The following is a 13,681-nucleotide window of genomic DNA, read 5'->3' on the forward strand; positions in this document are numbered from 1 at the left end:
CAAACCTACCCCCTTAAGATGAATCTCGCCCTCGAGATTCGGGTTGGCTAGAAAATAGGTGTGGGTGGTCTTTGCGAAGATCATCCTCTCGTTCCCAGGTGGCTTCATCCTCGGTATGGTGGCTCCACTGAACTTTGCAAAACTTGATAACCTTGCTGCGGGTGACTCGGCTGGCAAATTCAAGAATCCTGACTGGCTTCTCCTCATAGGTCAGATCACTGTCCAACTGAATCGCCTTCCAAGGGCACCGTATCTCTTAGCGGTATATCGGCCATCTCAGCGTGACACTTCTTCAACTTGTGAAACATGAAACACATCATGAACTCCTAAAAATCCTTCGGGTAATCTAACTTATAAGCAACCACTCCCATACGTTCCAAAACTCTGTATGGTCCGACAAAGCATGGCGCTAGCTTTCCCTTAACTCCAAAGCGCTTAACTCCTCGAAGTGGTGATACTTGAAGATGAACTCTGTCTCCGATTTCATAGGCTACCTCCTTGCGTTTTGAATCTGCATAACTCTTCTGTCGGGACTGAGCTACCTTCAGTCTATCTCTAATCAATTTAACCTTCTCTTCTGATTCCTTAATCAAATCTGGTCCAAAAACTGACGGTCTCCAACTTCATCCCACAACAACGGTGTCCTGCACCTCCTTCCGTATAAGCTTCGAAAGGTGCCATCTTCAAACTGGCCTGGTAACTGTTGTTGTACGAGAACTCTGCGTAGGGCAAATTGTCATCCCAACTAGATCCATAATCTAGTGCAGGCCCTCAACATATCCTCCAGAATCTGGTTGACTCTCTCGGTCTGTCCATCTGTCTGCGGGTGGAATATTGTACTGAACTCCAACCTCGTTCCCAAAGTCTGGTGCAGTGATGCCAAAACTTTGAGGTAAACTGTGTTCCTCTATCTGATATGATGGTCCTAGGAACTCCATGCAGACATACGATCCTAGTCATGTATATCTTGGCCAACTTCGCAACTTGTATAGTGCTACCTCTTGAGCACTACATTGGATTTCCTTGAAGAGGAAAGGATGATGCAGCAAAGTAGCATAAGTATTTCCCTCGATTTTTGAGAACCAAGGTATCAATCTAGTAGGAGGCTACGCGCGAGTCCCTCATACCTGCATAAAGAAAATAACTCCTCGCAACCAACGCGATAAGGGGTTATCAATCCCTTCACGGTCACTTACGAGAGTGGGATCTGATAGATATGATGAGATAATATTTTTGTCATTTTTATGATAAAGATGCAAAGTAAAAAAAGGCAATAAAAATAACTAAGTGTTGGAAGATTAATATGATGGAAGATAGACCCGGGGCCATAGGTTTCACTAGTGACTTCTCTCAAGAGCATAAGTATTTTACGGTGGGTGAACAAATTACTGTTGAGCAATTGACAGAATTGAGCGTAGTGATGAGAATATCTAGGTATGATCATGTATATAGGCATCACGTCCGAGATAAGTAGATCGACTCCTGCCTGCATCTACTACTATTACTCCATTCCTCGGCCGCTATCCAGCATGCATCTAGAGTATTAAGTTCATGAAAACAGAGTAACGCCTTAAGCAAGATGACATGATGTAGAGGGATAAATTCATGCAATATGATAAAAACCCCATCTTGTTATCCTCGATGGCAACAATACAATACGTGCCTTGCTGCCCCTACTGTCACTGGGAAAGGACACCGCAAGATTGAACCCAAAGCTAAGCACTTCTCCCATTGCAAGAAAGATCAATCTAGTAGGCCAAACCAAACTGATAATTCGAAGAGACTTGCAAATATAACCAATCATACATAAAAGAATTCAGAGAAGATTCAAATATTGTTCATAGATAATCTTGATCATAAACCCGCAATTCATCGGTCTCAGCAAACACACCGCAAAAAAAAAGATTACATAGAATAGATCTCCACAAGAGAGGGGGAGAACATTGTATTGAGATCCAAAAAGAGAGAAGAAGCCATCTAGGTAATAACTATGGACCCGAAGGACCGAGGTAAACTACTCACACTTCATCGGAGGGGCTATGGTGTTGATGTAGAAGCCCTCCGTGATGGATACCCCCTCCGGCGGAGCTCCGGAACAGGCCCCAAGAGGGGATCTTGTGGATACAGAAAGTTGCGACGGTGGAATTAGGGTTTTGGCTCCATCTTTGATCGTTTGGGGGTACCATAGGTATATATAGGAGGAAGGAGTACGTCGGTGGAGCAACAGGGGGCCCACGAGGGTGGAGGGCGCGCCTGGGGGGGTAGGCGCGCCCCCTACCTCGTGGCCTCCTCCTTTGTTTCTTGACGTAGGGTCCAAGTCTCCTGGATCATGTTCGGTGAGAAAATCACGTTCCCGAAGGTTTCATTCCGTTTGGACTCCGTTTGATATTCCTTTTCTTCGAAACCCTAAAATAGGCAAAAAAACAGCAATTCTGGGCTGGGCCTCCGGTTAATAGGTTAGTCCCAAAAATAATATAAAAGTGGATAATAAAGCCCAATAATGTCCAAAACAGTAGATAATATAGCATGGAGCAATCAAAAATTATAGATATGTTGGAGACCTATCAAGCATCCCCAAGCTTAATTCCTGCTCATCCTCGAGTAGGTAAATGATAAAAGATAATTTTTTATGCGGAGTGCTACTTGGCATAATTTTAATGTAATTCTTCTTAATTGTGGTATGAATATTCAGATCCGAAAGATTCAAGAGAAAAGTTCATATTGACATAAAATAATAATACTTTAAGCATACTAACTAAGCAATTATATCTTCTCAAAATAACATGGCCAAAGAAAGTTCATCCCTACAAAATCATATAGTTTAGTCATGCTCCATTTTCGTCACACAAGAATGCTCTCATCATGCATAACCCCGATGACAAGCCAAGCAATTGTTTCATACTTTAGTAATCTCAAACCTATAAACTTTCATGCAATATATGAGCGCGAGCCATGGATATAGCACTATGGGTGGAATAGAATATGATGGGGGTTATGTGGAGAAGACAAAAAGGAGAAAGTCTCACATCAACGAGGCTAGTCAATGGGCTATGGAGATGCCCATCGATTGATGTTAATGCAAGGAGTAGGGATTGCCATGCAACGGATGCACTAGAGGTTATAAATGTATGAAAGCTCAACAAAAGAAACTAAGTGGGTGTGCATCCTACTTGCTTGCTCACGAAGACCTAGGGCACTTGAGGAGGCCCATTGTTGGAATATACAAGCCAAGTTCTATAATGAAATATTCCCACTAGTATATGAAAGTGACAAAACAAAAGACTCTCTATCATGAAGATTATGGTGCTACTTTGAAGCACAAGTGTGGCAAAGGATAGTAGCATTGTCCCTTTTGTTTGTATTTTTTATTTGGCCTTTCTTTTCTTTTTTATTTGGCCTTTTTTTGGGACAATGCTCTATTAATGATGATCATCACACTTCTATTTACTTACAACTCAAGAATTACAACTCGATACTTAGAACAAGATATGACTCTATATGAATGCCTCTGGCGGATTACCGGGATATGCAATGAACCAAGAGTGACATGTATAAAAGAATTATGAACGGTGGCTTTGCCATAGATACTATGTCAACTACATGATCATGCTTAGCGATATGACAATGATGAATGTGTCATGATAAACGGAATGGTGGAAAGTTGCATGGCAATATATCTCGGAATGGCTATGGAAATGCCATAATAGCCAGGTATGGTGGCTGTTTTCAGGAAGATATAAGGAGGTTTATGTGTGAAAGAGTGTATCATATCACGGGGTTTGGATGCACCGGCAAAGTTTGCACCAACTCTCAATGTGAGAAAGGGCAATGCACGGTACCGAAGAGGCTAGCAATGATGGAAGGTGAGAGTGCGTATAATCCATGGTCTCAACATTAGTCATAAATAACTCACATACTTATTGCAAAAATCTACAAGTCATCAAAAACCAAGCATTATGCGCATGCTCCTAGGGGGATAGATTGGCAGGAAAAGACCATTGCTCGTCCCCGACTGCCACTCATAAGGAGGACAATCAAAGAACACCTCATGTTTCAAATTTGTTACATAACGTTTACCATACGTGCATGCTACGGGACTTGCAAACTTCAACACAAGCATTTCTCAAATTCAAAACTACTCAACTAGAACGACTTTGATATTATTACCTCCATATCTCAAAACAATCATCAAGCATCAAACTTCTCTTAGGATTCAAAACACTCATAAGAATTTTTTTACTAATCTTGAATACCTAGCATATTTGGATTATTTAAGAAAATTACCATGATATTTAAGACTCTCAAAATAATCTAAGTTAAGCATGAGAGATCAATAGTTTCTATAAAACAAATCCACCACCATGCTCTAAAAGATATAAGTGAAGTACTAGAGCAAAACTATATAACTCAAAAAGATATAAGTGAAGCACATAGAGTATTCTAACAAATTCCAAATCATGTATGGCTCTATCAAAAGGTGTGTACAACAAGGATGATTGTGGTAAACTAAAAAGCAAAGACTCAAATCATACAGGATGCTCCAAGGAAAACACATATCATGTGGTGAATAAAAATATAGCTCCAAGTAAAGTTACCGATAGAAGTAGACGAAAGAGGGGATGCCTTCCAGGGCATCCCCAAGCTTTGGCTTTTAGGTGTACTTAGATTATCTTGGGGGTCCCAAAGCTTAGGCTCTTGCCACTCCTTGTTCCATAATCCATCAAATCTTTACCCAAAACTTGAAAACTTCACAACACAAAACTTAAAATAGAAAATCTCGTGAGCTCCGTTAGCGAAAGAAAACAAAAGATCACTTCAAGGTTCTGTAATGAACTCATTCTTTATTTATATTGGTGTTAAACCTACTGTATTCCAACTTCTCTATGGTTTATAAACTATTTTACTAGCCATAGGTTCATCAAAATAACCAAACAACACACGAAAAACAGAATATGTCAAAAACAGAACAGTCTGTAGTAATCTGTAGCTAGCGCAAGATCTGGAACTCCAAAAATTCTAAAATAAATTGCTGGACGTGAGGAATTTATCTATTAATAATATGAAAAAGGAATTAACTAAATATCACTTTCAAAATGAAAATGGCAGCAGTTCTCGTCAATGCTAAAATTTCTGTTTTTTACAGCAAGATATCAAGACTTTCCGCCAAGTCTTCTGAACGGTTCTGCTTGGCACAAACACTAATTAAGCATAAAAAGCACAACCAAAACAAAGGCTAGATAAATTATTTATTACTAAACAGGAGCAAAAAGCAAGGAATAAAAATAAAATTTGGTTGCCTCCCAACAAGCGCTATCGTTTCACGCCCCTAGCTAGGCATAAAAAGCAAGGATAGATCTAGGTATTGCCATCTTTGGTAGGCAATCCATAAGTGGCTCTCATAATAGATTCATAAGATAATTTAATTTTATTTCTAGGGAAGTGTCCCATTCCTTTCCTTCGAGTAAATTGGAATCTAATATTTCCTTCCTTCATATCAATAATTGCACCAATCGTTCTAAGGAAAGGTCTACCAAGAATAATTGGACATGAAGGATTGCAATCTATGTCAAGAACAATAAAATCTACGGGCACATAATTTCTATTTGCAACAATAAGAACATCATTAATTCTTCCCTTAGGTTTGTTAATAGTGGAATCCGCAAGGTGCAAGTTTAGAGAGCAATCATCAAAATCACGGAAACCTAACAAATCACACGAAGTCTTTGGAATCGTGAAAACACTAGCACCCAAATCACACAAAGCATAGCATTCATGATCTTTAATATTAATTTTAATAGTTGTGTCCCACTCATCATAAAGTTTTCTAGGGATAGAAACTTCTAACTCAAGTTTTTCTTCATAAGATTGCATCAAGGCATCAACGATATGTTTAGTAAATGCTTTATTTTGACTATAAGCATGAGGAGAATTTAGCACGGATTGCAACAAGGAAATACAATCAATCAAAGAGCAATTTTCATAATTAAATTCCTTGAAATCCAAAATAGTGCGTTTAGCAACATCTAGGGTTTTAATTTCTTCAATCCCACTTTCATCAAATTTAGCATCAAGATCTAAAAACTTTGAATTTTTGGAACGCCTTCTAGGTAAAGGTGGATCATGTTCAGTCCCATCATTATTAAGATTCATATTGCAAAACAAAGATTTAATAGGGGACACATCAATAACTTTTAGATCTTCATCTTTATTTTCATAGGAACTAGAAGAACACGCTCTTATAAAGGCATCTTTCTTAGCACGCATCCTAGCGGTTCTTTGTTTGCACTCATCAATGGAAATTCTCATGGCTTTGAGAGACTCATTGATATCATGCTTAGGAGGAATAGATCTAAGTTTCAAAGAATCAACATCAAGAGAAATTCGATCAACGTTCCTAGCCAACTCATCAATCTTAAGCAATTTTTCTTCAATCAAAGCATTGAAATTCTTTTGTGAAGTAATAAATTCTTTAATATTAGATTCAACATCAGAGGGCATCTTATTAACATTTCCACAATAATTGTTGTAGGAATTACCATAATTATTAGAGGGATTACTAGGATAAGGCCTAGGATTAAAATTTCCTCTATATGTGTTGTTACCAAAATTATTCCTACCACCAAATTCACATCCATAGATTCATTATTATTCTCAATCAAAGTAGACAAGGGCATATCATTAGGATCAGAAGAAACACTCTTACTAGCAAATAATTTCATAAGTTCATCCATCTTTCCACTCAGAACATTAATTTCTTCTATCGCATGCACCTTTTTATTAGTAGATCTTTCAGTATGCCATTGAGAATAATTAACCATAATATTATCTAGGAGTTTAGTAGCTTCTAATAAAGTGATTTCCATAAAAGTGCCTCCCACGGCCGAATCTAAAAGATTTCTAGAAGCAAAATTCAATCCGGCATACAAATTTTGTATAATCATCCACAAATTCAAACCATGAGTAGGGCAATTACGTATCATTAATTTCATCCTCTCCCAATCTTGTGCAACATGTTCATGATCAAGTTGCTTAAAATTCATAATATCGTCTCTAAGGGAGATGATCTTAGTGGGAGGAAAATACTTAGAGATAAAAGCATCTTTGCACTTGTTCCAAGAATCAATACTATTTTTAGGCAGAGACGAAAACCAAGCTTTAGCACGATCTCTAAGCGAAAAAGGAAATAGCTTCAATTTAACAATATCGTTATCCACATCTTTCTTCTTTTGCATATCACACAAATCAATGAAGCTATTTAGATGGGTAGAGCCATCTTCACTAGGAAGGCCGGAAAACGGATCTTTCATGACAAGATTCAGTAAAGCGGCATTAATTTCACAAGATTCAGCATCGGTAAGAGGAGCAATCGGAGTGCTAATAAAATCATTGTTGTTGGTATTGGTAAAGTCACACAATTTAGTGTTATCTTGAGCCATCGTGACAAGCAAGCAATCCAACACACAAGCAAACAAAAAGCAAGTGGGCAAAAGGATGTAAATAGAGAAAGAGAGGGAGGATAGAGAGAGAGGGCGAATAAAACGGCAAGGGTGAAGTGGGGGAGAGGAAAACGAGAGGAAAATGGCAAATAATGTAATGCGGGAGATAAGGATTGTGATCGGTACTTGGTATATTGACTTTTGCGTAGAGTCCCCGGCAACTGCGCCAGAAATTCTTCTTGCTACCTCTAGAGCATTCCCTTGAAGAGGAAAGGATGATGCAGCAAAGTAGCGTAAGTATTTCCCTCAGTTTTTGAGAACCAAGGTATCAATCCAGTAGGAGGCTACGCGCGAGTCCCTCGTACCTGCACAAAGAAAATAACTCCTCGCAACCAACGCGATAAGGGGTTATCAATCCCTTCATGGTCACTTACGAGAGTGAGATCTGATAGATATGATAAGATAATATTTTTGGTATTTTTGTGATAAAGAAGCAAAGTAAAATAAAAGCTAAGTAAAAAGCAAAGGAAATAACTAAGTATTGGAAGATTAATATGATGAAGATAGACCCGGGGGCCATAGGTTTCACTAGTGGCTTCCCTCAAGAGCATAAGTATTTTACGGTGGGTGAACGAATTACTGTTGAGAAATTGACAAAATTGAGCATAGTTATGAGAATATCTAGGTATGATCATGTATATAGGCATCACGTTCGAGACAAGTAGACGGACTCCTGCCTGCATCTACTACTATTGCTCCACTCATTGACCGCTATCCAGCATGCATCTAGAGTATTAAGTTCATGAAAACAGAGTAACTCCTTAAGCAAGATGACATCATGTAGAGGGATAAATTCATGCAATATGATAAAAAAAACCATCTTGTTATCCTCGATGGCAACAATACAATACATGCCTTGCTGCCCCTACTGTCACTGGGAAAGGACACCGCAAGATTTAACCCAAAGCTAAGCACTTCTCCCATTGCAAGAAAGATCAATCTAATAGGCCAAACCAAACTGATAATTCGAAGAGACTTGCAAAGATAACCAATCATACATAAAAGAATTCATAGAAGATTCAAATATTGTTCATAGATAATCTTGATCATAAACCCACAATTCATCGGTCTCAGCAAACACACCGCAAAAAGAAGATTACATCGAATAGATCTCCACAAGAGAGGGGGAGAACATTGTATTGAGATCCAAAAAGAGAGAAGAAGCAATCTAGCTAATAACTATGGACCCGAAGGTCTGAGGTAAACTACTCACACTTCATCGGAGGGGCTATGGTGTTGATGTAGAAGCCCTCCGTGATGGATACCCCCTCCGGCGGAGCTCCGGAATAGGCCCCAAGATGGGATCTCATGGATACAGAAAGTTGCGGCAGTGGAATTAGGGTTTTGGCTCCGTCTCTGATCGTTTGGGGGTACGTAGGTATATATAGCAGGAAGGAGTACGTCGGTGGAGCAACAGGGGGCCCACGAGGGTGGAGGGCGCGTTTGGGGAGGGGGGGTTAGGCGCGCCCCCCTACCTCGTGGCCTCCTCCTTTGTTCCTTGACGTAGGGTCCAAGTCTCCTGGATCATGTTCGGTGAGAAAATCACATTCCCGAAGGTTTCATTCTGTTTGGACTCCGTTTGATATTCCTTTTCTTCGAAACCCTAAAATAGGCAAAAAAACAGCAATTCTAGGTTGGGCCTCCGGTTAATAGGTTAGTCCCAAAAATAATATAAAAGTGGATAATATAGCCCAATAATGTCCAAAACAATAGATAATATAGCATGGAGCAATCAAAAATTATAAATACGTTGGAGATGTATCATATAGGTGGTTTTCACTGGGATAAAGTGAGCTACTTTGGTCAAGCGATCAACTACTACCCATATAGAATCATATCCTGATTTGGTCCTGGGCAATCCGGTGATAAAGTCCATGCCAAGCTTTTCCCACTTCCATTCGGGTATCGGCATAGGTTGTAACAATCCGGCTGGCTTTTGATGTTCTGCCGTCACTCTCTGACATACATCACACACGGCTACATACTCGGCAATATCCTTCTTCATACCAGTCCACCAGAAACGCTCCTTTAAATCCGTCTACATCTTGGTGTTTCCGGGGTGAATCGATTATGGTGAGTCATGAGCCTCCTGAAGTATTAACTTCCTGATCTCTGTGTTATTGGGCACATAAACATGGTCCTCAAACCACAAGGTGTCATGTTCATCCTCACGAAAACCTTTGGCCTTTCCTTTGCTCATTCCCTCTTTTATCTCGGCGATCTCTTTGTCATCCTTCTGAGCTTCTCGAATCTTTCCTAACAATGTAGACTGAACCTCCATTGTTGCAACAAAACCTCTAGGGACAATCTCCAATCGAAGCTCCCTGAGATCCTCTGCCAACTCCTTTGGCAATCCTGCGCTTATGAGTGTGTTGGCATAACTCTTCTGGCTCAAAGCGTCTGCTACAACATTGGCCTTTCCTGGATGATAGTGAAGTTTCATGTCATAATACTTTATAAGCTCCAACCATCTCCTCTGCCTAAGGTTCAGCTCCTTCTGTGTGGAAATGTACTTCAAACTCTTATGGTCAGTGTATACATCGCAATGGTTTCCAGTAAGATAATGTCTCCAAGTCTTCAACGCATGCACTATGGCAGCCAACTCCAAGTCATGCGTGGCATAATTTAACTCATGTGGTTTCAGTTGTCGCGAGGCATACGGAACAACTCTTCCGTCCTGCATCAACACACTTCCAAGTCCTAGGCGAGAGGCATCGCAATACACTTGAAACTCCTTACGTATATCCGGCAGAATCAGCACTGGGGCTGTAGTCAAACGTTTCTTTAACTCTTGAAAACTCGCCTCACATTCTTCTGTCCATTTAAATTTGGTATCCTTCTTCAATAACTCCGTCATTGGCTTCGCAATTTTGGAAAAATTCTCGATGAATCTCCGATAGTATCCTGCGAGTCCAAGAAAACTACGGATCTCGCTAACTGAAGTGGGTGCCAACCATTCAGTGACTGATTGGGCCTTGGTGGGATCTACTACTACACCTTCTCCTGATATAACATGTCCAAGGAATCCGACTTCGTTCAACCAAAACTCACATTTGCTGAACTTGGCATACAACTGGTGTTCCCTGAGTTTCTCGAGAACTAAACGCAAATGCTCCTTGTGCTCCTCTTCACTCTTAGAGTATACCATTATATCATCAATGAAAACCACAACAAACTTATCCAAATATTCCATGAACACCTTGTTCATCATGCTCATGAAATAGGCAGGGGCATTAGTTAGTCCAAATGACATGACCGTATACTCATATAACCCGTATCTTGTGGTAAATGCGGTTTTAGGTATATCCTTCTCCTGGATCTTTAGCAGGTGATATCCTGACCGCAGATCGATCTTTGAAAACACCTTAGCTCCTTGCAACTGGTGAAACAAATCATTGATCATCGGCAGTGGGTATTTGTTCTTGATCGTCACCTCATTCAGTGCACGATAATCAACAACCATCCTTAGAGATTTATCCTTCTTCTCCACCAAAAGCACTGGGGCTCCCCATGGTGATGAACTCCGTCGGATGTAACCTTTCTCCAATAACTCCTTGATCTGCTTCTTAATCTCCTCCAGATAATTTGCGGGCATTCGGTAGGGTCTCTTTGATATTGGCCCGGTCCTTGGAAATAGCTCTATCAAAAACTCGATGTATCGATCCAGCGGCATGCCTGGTAACTCCTCTGGAAAAATGTTTGGGTAATCCTTCACTACAGGAACTTCCTCCTGAACAACTCCTGTGAGGGTATTTGCTTGGCTACTCCTAGGCACATGTCAAGATACATACTTGATCCTTTTTCCCTCCGGGGTGGTGAGACAAATTGATTTACTAACACAGTCAATGCTTCCTCCATACTTTGACATCCAGTCCATGCCTAATATCACATCCAATCCTTGTGACTCCAAAATTATTAGGTCTGACGGGAAAACATGGCTACCAATGGTTAAGGGTATCTGGTTGCACCATCGACTAGCCATATACTCTGCTCCAGGTGAACTCACTAACAGAGGGGTCCTAAGGGTTTGGGTTGGTAGTTTAAACTTATCCACGAATCCCCTTGATATGTATGAATGCGATGCACCAGTATCAAAAAGAACAAGGGCAGTAAAAGACTTAGCCAAAAACTTACAATAACCGCGTCTGGCTGCTCTTCAACCTCCTCCGTGTTAACATGGTTCACTTGTCCTTTGTTGAATGGATTGGGCTTCTTCCCAGCGCTCCCATTACCGTTTCCATTCTTCGCTTTAGGGCCCTCCATGGCATAGTGTCAAGTCTTCCCGCACTTGAAGCAAGTAACGTGGCTTGGGTCTCTCTTGGCAGGTGTGGCTGGATTGGGGCGGTTCTGATTGTTGCTTGCTCCATTCCCATTCCCATTCCTTGGGCCAGTATGATTATGGGTACTTCCTCCATTGTGGGTGTGGCCTCCATGGTTGTGAACAAGTCCTCCCGAGTTCGGGGTTAGGCGAGGCTTCTGCTGAGCTCCTGAATTATACCTTCCTTGTCCATACTTCCTCTTACGGCTCTCAATCTGTTGCTGCTTCCCTTCAATCATAAGAGCCTTATCTACCAACCCCTGGTAGTTGTTGAATGTTTCCACCATCAACTGCATGCTCATCTCATCGTTCAGCCCTTCCATAAACTTCTCCTGCTTCACGGCATCTGTGGCCACATCGTCAGGGGCATAGCGAGATAACTTGCTAAACTCATCCACGTACTGAGCCACAGTACGGTTCCCCTGGCGCAAGTTGCGAAACTCACACTTCTTCATGCTCATAGCTCCTGTTGAGACATGGGCGGTGCGGAATGCTTGCTGAAACTGATCCCATGTAACAGTGGCTATAGGATAGGTGACTATGTAATTCTCCCACCATGAGGCTGCTGGTCCATCCAACTGATGTGCGGAAAAACGCACCTTCTCAGCATCTGTACATCCCGCAGTGGTTAACTCCCTTCCAATCCTGCGGAGCCAATCATCTGCCACTATCGGCTCGGTGCTACTGGAAAACACCGGCGGCTGCAACCTTAGAAAGCGGGCTAAGTTGTCAACTGGTGGTGGTGGTGGGTTGTTGTTGTTGTTGTTGCCTTGATTCTGAACTAACAACTGCATCAGGGTATTCTGTTGCTGGATCAACTGAGTGAGCTCCGGTGGGAAAGTAAATCCGGGGTCACGTCTCGGAGGCATCTGAGGGTTTAGAGGGAAGAGAATAGAACAGAATGAGATCTAGTGAGAAAAACACTACCCATATGCACATGAGACAAACACAATCATATCACTCAATCAATCAAGAAAGGGCATACAATCGATCTAACTATCGTTAAAAAAAGTGCTCGGACTATACTATATACATGGTGGAATACTACTACTGATGTGCTGGTCTACTAGAAATATTGCTCGGCCGAAGACTCCATAATGTCCGCTCCAGCTTCGTCTTCATAGTCATCATCGCTATCGTCGGGGTCCAAGTCGGTGTCGTCGATGATGATGTAGTCCTCAGAACGAATCTCCTTGGGTTCTTCGTCTTCTCCTCCTGGCGCGGGGTCTCCCATGAAAACTTCTAGCCTCCTTTCCAGATCGTCATTCTTCTCCACTAGTACAAAAATTTCCTCCTCATAATCTTCGCGTGTAGCCTTGAGTTCTTCCTCCAGTTCTGTAATCCTTTTCATTGCCTTCTTCAGATCTATCATGCCTGCGCACATCTGGTTCTCCTGGCGACGAATGTGCTGGTTTAGCTCCTGGATGAAAGCGCGATTGATCTATCCTTCCTGGTGCTGATCATCTCCCATTGCTCATCTCGGCACCCACAAATCTGGTAGATAGTATCCTTAAGCTCCTTTTGGTAAACTTTTCCGATGCGTCCCATGGTGATGTGAGCTGCCATGCTCTTTCCTAGACTCCAGGTTGGTGCATCAAAGGAAAACTCTATGGGTTTGGTGACTGGCGCGAATGTCCTTCCTGGAACTTGAACTTGAATCATCCATCGCTCCTCTTCTGGTAATGTGGCGTTGTAAGTCCCGGTGAAGCTTGGTATTCCAATGTTCAGGTACCTGGTGACTTCCTTCAAGTGTCGTCCAACGGGTGCGTCTTATCCGGTTGTGCAAACTTGTTCCTTGCGTCCGTCATCCTAAAGAGTAGAAAATGGATAGAAATGAGAAGAGAGTAGTGATCTAGGGCTTTAGCTT

This window comes from Triticum urartu, chromosome 2, assembly GCF_003073215.2.
Source record: "Triticum urartu cultivar G1812 chromosome 2, Tu2.1, whole genome shotgun sequence".
In the NCBI taxonomy this organism is placed as follows: Eukaryota; Viridiplantae; Streptophyta; class Magnoliopsida; order Poales; family Poaceae; genus Triticum; species Triticum urartu.